General features: G+C 39.0%; 1 protein-coding gene across 1 annotated transcript in view; it reads right to left on the bottom strand.

The window, feature by feature from the left end:
• bmpr1ba (bone morphogenetic protein receptor, type IBa) overlaps positions 1–13,067 on the bottom strand; it is a 59,234-nt gene that overhangs the window by 36,698 nt on the left and 9,469 nt on the right. The window contains exons 2-3 of the mRNA XM_086174156.1: positions 9,115–9,190; positions 8,832–8,905 (exon numbers count right to left, since the gene is read on the bottom strand). The gene's annotated coding sequence lies outside the window, so the exon portion shown is untranslated. The remainder of the gene's footprint in view (positions 1–8,831; positions 8,906–9,114; positions 9,191–13,067) is intronic.

Genomic DNA, 13,067 nt, shown 5'->3' with positions numbered 1-13,067 from the left:
TGTGTTATTTTTACATTGAAAACATTTAATTATTCATAAAAAGAAAATCTCAGATACTGCATTGCAATGGTTCTAATACACCAGTTTCCAATCCAATTGATTATATAATCAGTGTTTGTTTTTTTTCCTTCTCAGTCAGGTCAATTTTTCTTCACATCAGTTAACTGCAGGAAACATTTCTTTTTGAATGTTCTGGGTATTTAATGTCCACACCTCACATAAATGCTGAAAGGCAAGGACAGGCCTCCGTCGCCTCGGCAACCCCTCATAATGAATTCTGTTGTCATTAAAACTGTACCCTGAGTGCGCAACACCAATTTGATCTGCCATTTTATAGCAGATCCAAATACTATTTTTAATGTTACCTAGAAGATCATACGCACAATCTATACTTGGAAGACAAAAAAGTAGTGGGGGAAAAATATACTGTTGGCAAAAAAGGAGATAAGATGTAGATAAGAAGGTAAGTAGCTTGTACTTTGAAAAACATACTTTGAAATCTTTGGGTCTCTGGGTCATGACAACATTTAATATCTCCATCATCAACGACAAACATTACAATGATGGTGCTATAGGTTTACGGCTGTTCGTACATTTATTTGATTCTATACAAAAGCCCTAATTTCATTTTGTTATTGTTTTATAAATGTTGAATAGTTAACTTAAGTAACAGCCTCCTTACATCCAAAAGGTCTATGAATCAGGGTCAGGAATGATAGTGGGACTGTAAATTGGCCATTCTATTAAGAGTCACTGGGGGAGCTGTATAATATACCAAAAATTTAAAGCAGATCTGTGATTATATACCGATAATTGATCAGACTGTATACAAATACCAAGGATATACCTGTACATGGTCACAGCATGTGGAAAATAGATAAATAAATCGATAGGAGTATCAACTAAATATCATGAGTCAGAGTATTTTTCTTGTGAAAACATAAAACCAGTGGAATGGAGGATGAGATGATGATTCTGTTTTTATAGGGCATTAAACCAACTGCATTTGCTTGTTTTTTAAGAAGGGCTTTCTAACACAACCTGCTCTTGGTAACTAAATTAATCAAAAATTTCTTATAATAAACACAACACATACAAAAACAACAACAACAACAACAATAATAATAATAATAATAATACTTTTTCTTTAAGGTGCTCAACTTGACACCAATGACAACATACAAACATATCTGTAAACAAAACACAGTTCACAAGAAACAGAAAAAATAAAAACTATAAAAGTGGCACAGCGGTAAAAAATAACTGTAAAAGGTGTAAATCAATAATAAATAATTTATTTATTTGTATTCTGTGTATAACGTGGAGCTTAAGTTACTGTGATCCCTTTTCCAATTTTTTTTTTTTATTTTCAGCTCCGACCCACAGTTCACATGTTAATATGTTCAAATCATCATCCTCAGAAAGAGCTCATAGAGCTGTCTCACACACACACACACACACACACACACACACACACACACACACACACACACACACACACACACACACACACACACACACACACACACACACAACACACAGAGAGAACCATTGGTAGACAGACAGACAGACAGACCCACAGGCAGACACACAGAAAGTACAAATTACTATGGTGGGGACCCATCATTCACATGCATTCATTTATTTCTGAGCATCATCCAAGAGGTAATCTACTCTGAATCCAGTCTGAACTGCCACTGCCGCTGGACAGAAAATCGGACTTTCCATCCAATATTCTTCAAACTCGAGACATCTCTGCAATGCAACAAGATTTTCTGCTTTCTCCACGGCCAGAAATATTTCAGTTCTGAATTCTTGCTATGTTGTCTACCTCTGTGTACTCCCACGTTCTACTTTTGATAGTATTTTCCTCAGTTTTTTTTTTTTTATTTCCCCTTTTTGAACAGTTTTACTGACAGAAAACCAGCCAGATCAGCAGACCAAAATAAGCTCTTCTGAGCTTTTAAGAGCTCTTGTGTTATCTCTTATTACATTTAATTACACATGTGACTAACCTTTATAACCGAGCTTCATATTACTGAACATTTGCTTGCCAGGATTTATGTTTGAGTAACTGGACCCAAGCGCTTTATGTAAACCTGGACCTGCAAAAGTGAACACATGACCAAAACTGACAACAACCTAATTCTTAAATTTAGTGAATACAGTGTTATCTTGATTACTTTTTTTTATTACACATGAGCGATGTGTTAGCTTTCCTGTGTATTTAAGGTTTTCCTGCATGCCTTCGTAGTCATGATTTAGAGGTCAATATAGCTGGTTGTTAAAACGCAGAGCAGTCCACAAATCAGGAGCAAACCAGCTTCGTGAAACTGACCAATTAAAATAAAAGAATCACTTTTGAACAGTTTGCCTTTCAGTTGCCTTTCAATTCATGACAAAAATGAGGATGACCAAAACCCAGTTTTGTTTTTATTTGTTTGGTCGTTTTTATATAACCCTTTCCAAGCCAGCCGTGCCGTGCCTACATGGTCATGACGGAGCACAGGCTTCTTCTGAGTGAGGACGTTGTTGATGAATACATAAATAAATAAAAACATAAATAAACGAATAAGTCGAGCGCTACTCTACTTAAAGCCAATGGAAATACTAAAGAGTCAGTTAAAAGCAAAAATAAGGCAGTCTTGGGATAGCGCACAAAGTGATGTTTTATAGTGATGTGTCAAACAAAGTGTTAAATCTAACCATCGAGTCACTCAGTGTTGTTTCCGTTTCAAATAAGCAAGCCGAATAGCATCATTGCGTTATCTTGCCGTGCTGCCGGTAAGAAACAAGATGCGTGTATACGGAGCAAAGCTGCTCTTCAGTATAGTGGCATAAGCACCGGGCTGTACCAAACGGAGAACAAGTGCCCTGTTGTTTCTATGGATAGCTCAGAGATCACTTAGCCGCTCAACCAATTTGCTACCAATCCGTGTTCTGGATCCCGAGAGTTTTGAAAAAAAAGTAGGTTGGTATCAGCGGTGTATGTCTCCGAGAGCTCCCGGGACAAAAAGGCACGATGGGAAGCGGAGAAGCAAGCCGAGGTAGATAAATCACCTCTGACCACTGAAAGGTCCAGAGGTGGACATCAGACCAGGAGACAGTCAATTATCTTTCTCTACTCAAGAGCGTCTGAATCCAAAGAAAGTCTCAAACTATTTGGCTCATGCGTGTCATGAGCGTGTCATCAAATACACTGTACTTGAGACCATAGGATAATAATTACTCAATCCACGTCTGAAGCTGAATTCATCGTCTTGAGATGTTTTTGCCGGACAGACGCTCAGAGTGGAAGGCGACAGCTTCGGCGCTGGCGGCCGACAGATCCCGCGTGTTTGTCTTAACTTTGTTGAGAGCTAAAAGTGGAAATATCATAATCTGTTTATACACTTCACACGTGTTTTATGACCAAAAATGCCCGTTTTTATTTGACCATTCAAACGAAGCGTCAGGTTGTAGATCCTGCCGGTGGAGTCAGAGAATGAACGCGTAAAATCCTTTATATAAACATGACCGCTTGGGCGGGTCCATTGCTTCACCTTAAAGAAAATACAGCCTGAAAATAGTGCAACTCACACCGGATAATATCACACAACGTTTGGTTTTATTACCACCAAATAAACCACTCTTACTGCAAGCCCGAGACTCCGTTTTGTGTGTCTTTAGGGCTTTTCTGTATGTGTTATCCACCACATTCAAAACCGCAGCTAGACAAAGAGGTCAATTCATATTAGGTGTTAAAAATGTCAAATTGTCTGTAAATCAAAGGTCGACAAACTCCGCACATTTCTCCAAACACACCAGTGGAAAACAAAATTAAAATTGCTGTCTTTTACTTAAATAATGGCTGCCATTCATTTCCTGACAGAAAAGAAAAATTGGAAAAGAGAGAGAGAGAGAGAGAGAGAGAGAGAGAGAGAGAGAGAAACTAAACCGAACTCCAGGCTCCATATCTCAGACCCAGGTTCTCCATGTCTAAATAGTCATTACAGAGCATAAACATCATCTGAGGCATCAATTGAAACGTAAACCAAGAAAAGGATTCTAAAACGGCCACATCTGTTCGGTCCCTTGTTTTTATTTCGTGTCGATTTAAAAACAACAGACAATTGTCACTTTACTTATGGCTGACAGACGATGCCCGGTGAATGGAAGTCATGGCTCTTACCAGAAAAATATAAAAACATACCCCATGGCCGGACCAAGAAATGACTTGATTTATGGCAAAGCAAGACAAATTACTCTAACTTATCATTTTGGCAATTGCTCGAGTCTGAAGACACTGAGCATTTGTCTGAAGCCGGCCGATCGGACACAGTGGGGCAGATGTTTGCACATCGGGGAGTGCTGCACAAACAGCGTCTGGGTCAGTCCCCAGAAAACACATGCCTTGCCTTTTCAACTTAACTGAATCAATTATCCGTTCAGTGGCACAACTGAGCGCTCATATTAAAAGGAATAACATGTTTTGTGATCAGAAGGATATGTTCGAATAGACAAAGAGGTCACTTTGGAACATCTGAAGATATGCAACTTGGGGTTGCTTCTGGAGTTGCTGCATCTTTAAGTTTATCTTATCTTTACATTCATCCATTCATCATCTACAACACTGTAGATTATATAGAGACATACAAGCATTCATCCTTCATTTACACATAATATAGAGAAAAACAACCGTTCACCCGTCATCCGGACATGCAAACATTTATAATAAACATTATGGGCGGACAACCATAGAGCCTTTCATTCACAAGACATATAGAGACAGACAGCCATTCACTCCTTCATTCAGTTAGTGTCATCAATGAACCTCACGGAGCTTTTTTGAAAGTTGGAGGAGAACCGGAGATCTGGGACAACTTGTAAACTGCACACAGAAAACTCCCTGTCAGAATCTAGTCAGAGACCTTCTTGCTGTGAGGAGGAAACCCTTATCTTTACATCTATTGCTGAATCTTTATTTTTAAAAAATAAGACGGATTGTTTAGAGTTATGTATTTCTCCTGTACTCTTTATACTGTACAGGCACCCAATCTTTTAATTGTTTTCGATGCTTCTTGTATTTATCACCTCAGTTGTTCCCTGACCTTCCTGTTTTCCACGAAGTCAGGGAGTATATAGAGTACACAAAGATACATGATATTGCAAAGTATCATTTACAGGGCCCGGGTGATAGGAATCGGGCATGACGTCTCACCGCCGAACAATCGTTTTCACAAGCAGGGAAAATAAGAGCATTTAAATCTTCTTCGGATCTGATTTTAAGAATGCGGGAAGAGGAGAACGCCATTGTGGGTGTCGGGTTACAGTCTCATCTCCAGGTATCAAAAGCAGGAATGTCGTGGCAAGAGCCAGGCAGGTTGCCAGACAGGTGGATGTTTCTTAAAGGATCAGAGTTGTGGTATTAATGTTCAAATTCCGAATTCCACTGAACTGTCAGCTCTCTTTTCTGCTTTTACCGTCTGACAATGAAAACACATTTAAGTCGGGTGACTAACCAAAATATGGAACCGATTTACTTCCTCGTGTAGTTGGTGTTCCCCCCCCATAATCCGGCCGTCATGACTTTACTGCCTGTTTACATGGCGCATATCAGTAGAAATTATGATCCCTCTGTAATCTGAAGAATGGCCAAAAATGTATTTTAATTTGAACCCAGTGTACAATAAGTTGCCTGGAACTAGACCATGATATATCTTACACAATGCAGAGGCCAAACGAATTAGATTTTCAGGGAGCTGAGGAAACAGGGCATTTTTAAACAAACTGAATATACAGGATGTTGACCAAATGGGTGGAGGCTCCCAGCGTCTTTTTATTTTAACATTATTTTTAACAGTCAACCCCTTGCATTGATGGACATTCAGTATGCCAACACTGCATACTACAGTATACTGTTTGCATGATAAAATAAACACAGGTTAGCTGAAAAATGCACATAAACTTGGGGGGGGATTTTAGGGATTTTGAGCAAGGCTAAACATATTGCATTACATCTATTTATGGAGCTTGCATTCGAATGTTTGCACAAAACATTCATTTTGGACGCTAACATATCATACCGCAAGATTAGCGTAGCGATCGACATTGGTCCCAAAAGGCTATTCTGAATTCAGGACCCTTCGGAGATCAAATACGGTCACATTAAGTGATATTTTTCAGGGTAAGGATTCATTATTAATCTATTTAGAGAAGAGGAACTCATCAGGACACTAAATGTCATTGCATCAAGAGGAGTTTCATCAGTAACTGGCCACAAGTGAATCTGCTGTGACCACGGCTATGACCTCCAGTCATTCTGCAGCCCAACATACCACCCACTCTCGACCATCTGCATACTTTTCAGGAAGACAGTGCTGCCATAGAGTTTGTAGTAAATCATAGAAACCATTAAAAGAAAACACATGATCGAATTCATGTGAGTCTGTAAATACCCAAATGTCCAAACAGAAGATTGATTCATACTTATGGGTAATGTGGTGATCGTTCAGCAAGTCTGGCCTTTATGCTCACACTCACACTACGGCTCTAAGGAGCTCCTGTTAACTGCTGGTCTCCCGCACAAACACACACACACACACACACACACACACACACACACACACACACACACACATACACACACAAACACACACCGCCCACATTGTAAAAGTACTCACCAGCAATCACTTAAACTTGCATGTCCATCTGGCCGCGTGCCAAATGCCAAGCATACAGTTCCTTCTATGAAAAGCCAAACATACACCGTTTGTGACAAAAAAATGCAGAATGTTCAACAAAACAGCGACCCAAACTCAGACAAGGGACGGCTGCTGTGAGCCATACCATCGGAAACCTGTCACTAAACATTGATTGATTCATTTCTTTGCGGCCATTGGTATCCCGTTTTTTACATCTGTCATTTTGTCTGAGGGAATTACACACACTTTAGTTGTGATGTGAATAGCAGTTTGATGGAAAGTGTTCTTCAATACATGTACTATAATAATAATGATAATAATAATCATTATCATTATTATTAGTAGTAGTAGTAGTAGTAGTAGTATCATTTTTTTATTATTATTATTGTGGTTGTCGTTTTTGTTGTTGTCGTTACAGTCTTGTGACATATCAGGACAACCATTTGAAAACTGAGCAAAAAGCAAAAATCATGAATTGAAAATGCAACAACATTCATCGTTCATTGAAATGGGTTAATGAATAGAATAATTGATAATTGGGGCGGACTCACATCACGGCAGGAAAAAAAAAGGTTGGTGGAGGCTTTCAGGAGAAGCTCTCAAATTTTGCCCAGTTAGACGACAACAGGCTTTCGCACAAATCGACTGCTTATTTCCTCACATGACAAAAAATAAAATTGCGCTGTGCATGCATGCACGGTCACACCAGTTCAACCCTAAGACTACAGTTATGTGATAGGGAACAGTATCAAGCATCTTCTTTTTTTTTTACATTCGTTGATGAAAACATTCCCAAGGCCTTTTTTCATTTAACAATGACAATATTGATGCTAATAGTGGAAAAAAATGGATTGAATTCTCTTAGGAAAACTCCTGACAACCTCAGTATTGAAATCCAGGCAATTATATTTTGCATGTCAGATTACCTCAGTTGAACTTTCCCCCCTTCTAAAGGAACACAGCACTTCAACCAAAATCAAATGGGTTTATGATAAGCAGCATTGTTTCCTTTTCATCCTATCCGTTGGAGTGCGCTCTGGTACTACACTAGTAAAACAAAATAAGAAGGAGAAAAATAAACAACACATTTCACATTATAGACCTACTGCTTGACACCCACTCCGTACAATGCAAAGTATTCAGAAAATTCATTCAAAAGCATACACACTTACTGCGAATCTAGGTCAATCCTCATAGTAATAAGATTAAGTTTAAAATATGAAGAATGCTGCGGATTCTAAACTCTTTTTTTACTAAATGTTACACAATGGTCACACTGCTCCTTGTCTCGGTGCTGCCGTCCCAGTGGCCCACTAGGTTACATATTATGTCAGAGGAGGATGATATTAGTCTTATTGTCAAAGTATAAGATTTGAATACGCCGGCTTCCTGCATTTCATCACTTGCATCAGCCGTGATAAGTGTTTCCATGCAAAGCACTGTGTTAACAATTTGCTCTTTGATAGAGTAGATAGAGGAAGTTTTTCCACCATAAGTGGTTGACATGATCTATGTTGAGATATTATTTTACCTTGTATATTATTATTCACATTTGCCAATTTTTCATTTCTATGGAATAATTAGACCCTGGAATATCATAATGAAAGAAGCTATGTTTTAGTACGCTGGCGTAAGTCTGGATCAGCATAAAGCCTATGCATATTTATTTTGCTTCATGCTTACATCCTCGAGAAAGACACACCACAAGTGCATCTGTCACTCAATGTCAGAGTGTGTGCAGACCACCCCTAATGGCTACACCTGCCAGAAAACATTTGAATGCATTTGGAGACCTTTGATTGACACGCTGACGTTGGCAACTGACGTGAAGTCTTTCCCAAGAAACACCCCGAGAGGTGTGAAAATACTGTATGGAGTCATGAACAGGTTAGAGTTCTGTGTATGCTCTGTGTGTCTGTGTGTTTATGTGTGTGTGTGTGTGTGTGTGTGTGTGTGGGAGAAAGCAAGTGAGAGTGCATCGGAATGCGTACGCATACAAGTGTGATGGTCACAGCAGGGTAGATTTAAGAGGTGTCTGAGATAGAACGCAGCGGCTTGAAGGATATGACTCATTACTGGCTTCATAGAACCCTCTGTGTTTACCTTTTTACCTGGGGATCGAAAAACAAGACAAAAAAGACTATTTACCTGCCAGGTTACTGAGTCTTTTCTGCCTTTTTCCTCTGGAAACCCCTTTCACCTCACACTATATAGGAAGCCATCTGCAAATGAAAATAAAATAAAATAAAATAAAATAAAATAAAATAAAATAAAATATATGGCAACATAAATGCAACTTACAACAGAGTGTTTTTTTTTTAATTTATAACTTTAAAATGGTAATATTGCAGGTATTTGCTGGTGTTTAACAATAAAATAACAGTGTGCTGTATTTATATGCTTGGAATGTGAAAGAAGTGTTACCTGGTACCTTTCAACATTCATCCAAGTTCTCAGTCGCTTCAGCGTTTCTTTTCCTTTGTCTCTCCCTCTTGTCTTTGTTACACCTTGATGACAAAACAACAAACATATAGGGACTCAACACCACAGTTAAACAAATCCGCCATGAAATCACATGCCTCTCCTGCATTAATCTGGGGAATTATGCTCTCGTGTCTCCAATCAGCAAGAGAATGAGCTGAAAGTAAATTTCATTCAGCCGCTGAACTTTAGTTGAGGAAGTTCACGTCTTCTCCTCCAAACCTGGTGACAAACTGTATAATTGAGCAACTTTTAAAGGCCGAAACACGAATCCAGTCATGATTTAAGGAATAAGTGCGAACAGTTTTAAAGTTGCGTCTTCTGTTTTATTACACGCAAAGCAATGTGCTTAAAATACCAGTCAGAAACCCCACGCTAACCTCCTCGCAGTAGATCCACTCAAAGCTCTTTCATAACATCTCATTTGTGAGGCATACCAGACTTGTCCAAGGCTACCGAAATCCAAACAACAAGGAAACGAATGTCTGACGGGAAAAAGAAGGGAAATATCTCGATATCTAATTGCTCGTTTTGTTGTTTATTTGCAGGTCACAGCGTTGATTACGACGCCCTTGTTTTCAAGTACAAAATAATGTGATTACGTCCAATAACGTAAGTTAACCATGACTAAATTTGTTTACATGGGTTGCCAGCTGCAAGACACTGTTCCTTTCAGCTCTTGAATTGGAATTACCCAAAGTTGCCAGTGTCCTAAATCAGCAGCATGCATGTCTTCCTTAAACATCGATAGATAGATAGATAGATAGATAGATAGATAGATAGATAGATAGATAGATAGATAGATAGATAGATAGATAGATAGATAGATAGATAGATAGATAGATAGATAGATAGATAGATAGATAGATAGATAGATAGATAGATAGATAGATAGATAGATAGATAGATAGATAGATAGATAGATAGATAGATAGATAGATAGATAGATAGAGGACAACTTCCTCTTGAAAAAGCCTTGTGGCTGCAAAAGGCATCCGCAACATCAGGATTATCCGTAATTTCCTGCAGCAGAGGGCCGTGCCGGGGCGCAGCTCAAACATGTTTTCCTTGTTTTAATAACATACGTTTGTGAAAGGTCAGAACAAGGTTTTGGAATGAGCCACTAAGATGTCCAAAGGAAAAAATAAAAAGGCAGAATGGAAGGATTTGCATCTTAATATGTAATAACCTTTTGTCTTTGCTATCTGAGTCATACATTCGAGCCTTACATGAATTATCAGCTTCATGTCGAATTTGTATTTTGTTTTTCTTTCTATATGTATAACTGACTGTTGAGTTGCTGTTATTTCACAGAGGCTCTCATATTCATATTCTATATTCTGTCACCGGATAAACAGTCAATAAACCGATTATGAACTTTGTTCGATTGTATTGATACTTTTGTAAAATAAGTTGACGAAATTTTGTCATCATATAAGCACGACATGTTTCATGAAAAAGGAAACGGTTCCCGTGGCACAATCCAAGCGTTAACACTGTGAGGTCACTCGTGTAAACACTTGTATGATTCGACCGTGATATCAACAGCGTAATCCTCTTTGGATCGAGGACCGATTCGAGCCAGATGTCATGCTATTGAGCATATTGATCCGTCTAATTTACCCAGAGCGTCTTGTGCCAAGACATCAAACTCCAAAACATGCAAGTGGTCTCCCACGATAGTTACATTAATGATGACCGTTATCTACATTTCAATGTGACCCTTGACAGTTTAAATTTCAAAGTGCACAACAATAACACAACACCAGCGCTGCAGATGACTTGCGGGTTGGTTATAAAATGCTCTTTATTCACGTTAATCGCAAAGCAATTACTTTTATTAACCCACTGGAATGCATATTAATACCTTTATTCTGACCTTTCCGTTGTGTCATTGACATCTTAATCCCAACCAGTCTATAGAGGGGTTTAAATGATAGCCAAGGAAAAAGGGTTTGATTCAAGATTTATGAATCTTACTAATAACAAACAAGCAAATTAACCACCCTAGAGTCTTACCAAAACACTGTTAAAAACTTGTTTGACCGACCACTAATTCCCCATCATTGCTCCCTACTTTCCATCTCACACGTTCTCAGACAACAAAGAAAGGCCTCGTTGGATGTTTTCTTTTTTTCTCTCTTTTTTTTTTCTTACCCTCCAGGCAGCAACAGGCCTCATAAATGGCTCCAGACACAAGGACTCTGTCCACCATCTGACAATGATTAGGACACGGCCTCAATGAATACGAGTATAGCTTTGTGCACTCGATCGCCGCAACACACCTTTATATGCAGCAAAAACTAAACAAGCCACCCGCAAGTTTTTACATTCGGGCAGGAAACACCAATCAGCGGAGCATTTATGAATACCTTTTGGCTGTAATAGAAAAATTATCAGATGTTCTTCATTTCCTTGTTGGGATTCCAAACAACCCCTGGTTTTAAAAGAAATATTTTGAGAGATAAGTCGATTTAACCACTTCGCTCAAATCAAAGGTGAATATTGAAACTTAAAATGTCATATATACGAGAAATAAATTGCTGAAAAATCTGCATTTATTAACGCATTTCATTTTTCTTCAAGAAATGCAAAGTTGTTGCATAGATTTCCCTGCGTCCCCTCTCTTCCATCCCAACACCTGATAGTGATTACAGCAAGTCCGCAGAAACACAACTCACTTAACTCTCCGTTATTAGGTGACACAGAACCGCAGACGCAATTGGCTCATGAGCATTAAGTGACAAACACATTGGTCCCGTGTGATCGTCCGCACAGGTAACATGACGGTCTTTGGGGTACAAATGCACGTCCAAGCAACTCAATCGTGCAGCCGCGCCCCCCCCCTCCCCCCGCCAACCACCGTCCCACCCCCACCCTTATGCCCCCACTTCAGACAGGACCCTCATCTCGCCCGCCCCACCCCCCTTCCTCTGTCTCCAGTCCTCTGGAACGGAACAGTCACGGCTGTGTGCACCGTTGATTAGCTAGAACCTGAACCCAGGGGCAAAACTGGAAAGCCTAGTATCCTTTTTTTTCTGTTTCCTTTTCACTGAAAGGGAGACTGACAACTTGGCTTTTCTCATCCCATGACCTTATCTTGCTGCTAATGTATCACTGACACCCAAGCAACGGTACTACCTTTTCTTTAATTGGACTGCTAAGATTTTCAAGAATAGAATTTGTGTCCGATAAAACTAAACCAAGACTGTTTTTTTTTTGAAGGTACTACCTTTTCTTTAATTGGACTGCTAAGATTTTCAAGAATAGAATTTGTGTCTGTTAAAAAATAAACCAAGACTGTGATTTTTAGGAGATTAAACACTGCATACACTGTGGATTTTCACTGTTAACGTAACCACAGAGTTGCATGTAGTCAGAAAGCTGAAAGGGAATTTTAAAGGTGGCATTCGAGTGATGTATAGTATTTTTGTTTAAGTTGCAAGGCGGATGTGACGTTTGCAAAGCCTCGCTCAAATTGTTTGTCAAAAATGAGTAATCACAGCGTAAAGTCCAACGGGCTCACTCTCTAAATCAACAGGTCTATGGAATACATCTGTAATACCCAATCCCGCCATGTGCCAGGTGCACCTGCGCCGTTGCATACTGTTATTTCAATTACAACGGCATTAACTGACAAACCTGTTGAATGACCTGTTTCGAGCTCATGTTCAAAAATGTCTCTGAAGATGAAAGGTCAAATACTTTTTGTTTTTTCCAATGAAAGATTATTTCCTTTTTCACATCAAATTAATTACTGCCGCTTGAACATTCCACATATTTATGTATGGAAGGGCAGTCATGGAAATGATCAAAATCACATGCCATAATAATAAAAAAGTTCATCCATGTGCAAGTCTTTAGTCTCCTTAACACATGTAGATATTGAATTTTAATGCTATT

The sequence above is a fragment of the Fistularia commersonii genome, chromosome 26, assembly GCF_037954325.1.
Source record: "Fistularia commersonii isolate RoL2024-O1a breed Wild chromosome 26, RoL_Fcom_v1.0, whole genome shotgun sequence".
In the NCBI taxonomy this organism is placed as follows: Eukaryota; Metazoa; Chordata; class Actinopteri; order Syngnathiformes; family Fistulariidae; genus Fistularia; species Fistularia commersonii.
Note: the sequence above shows the minus strand (reverse complement) of the source record. Positions and strands in the feature narration are given on the sequence as shown.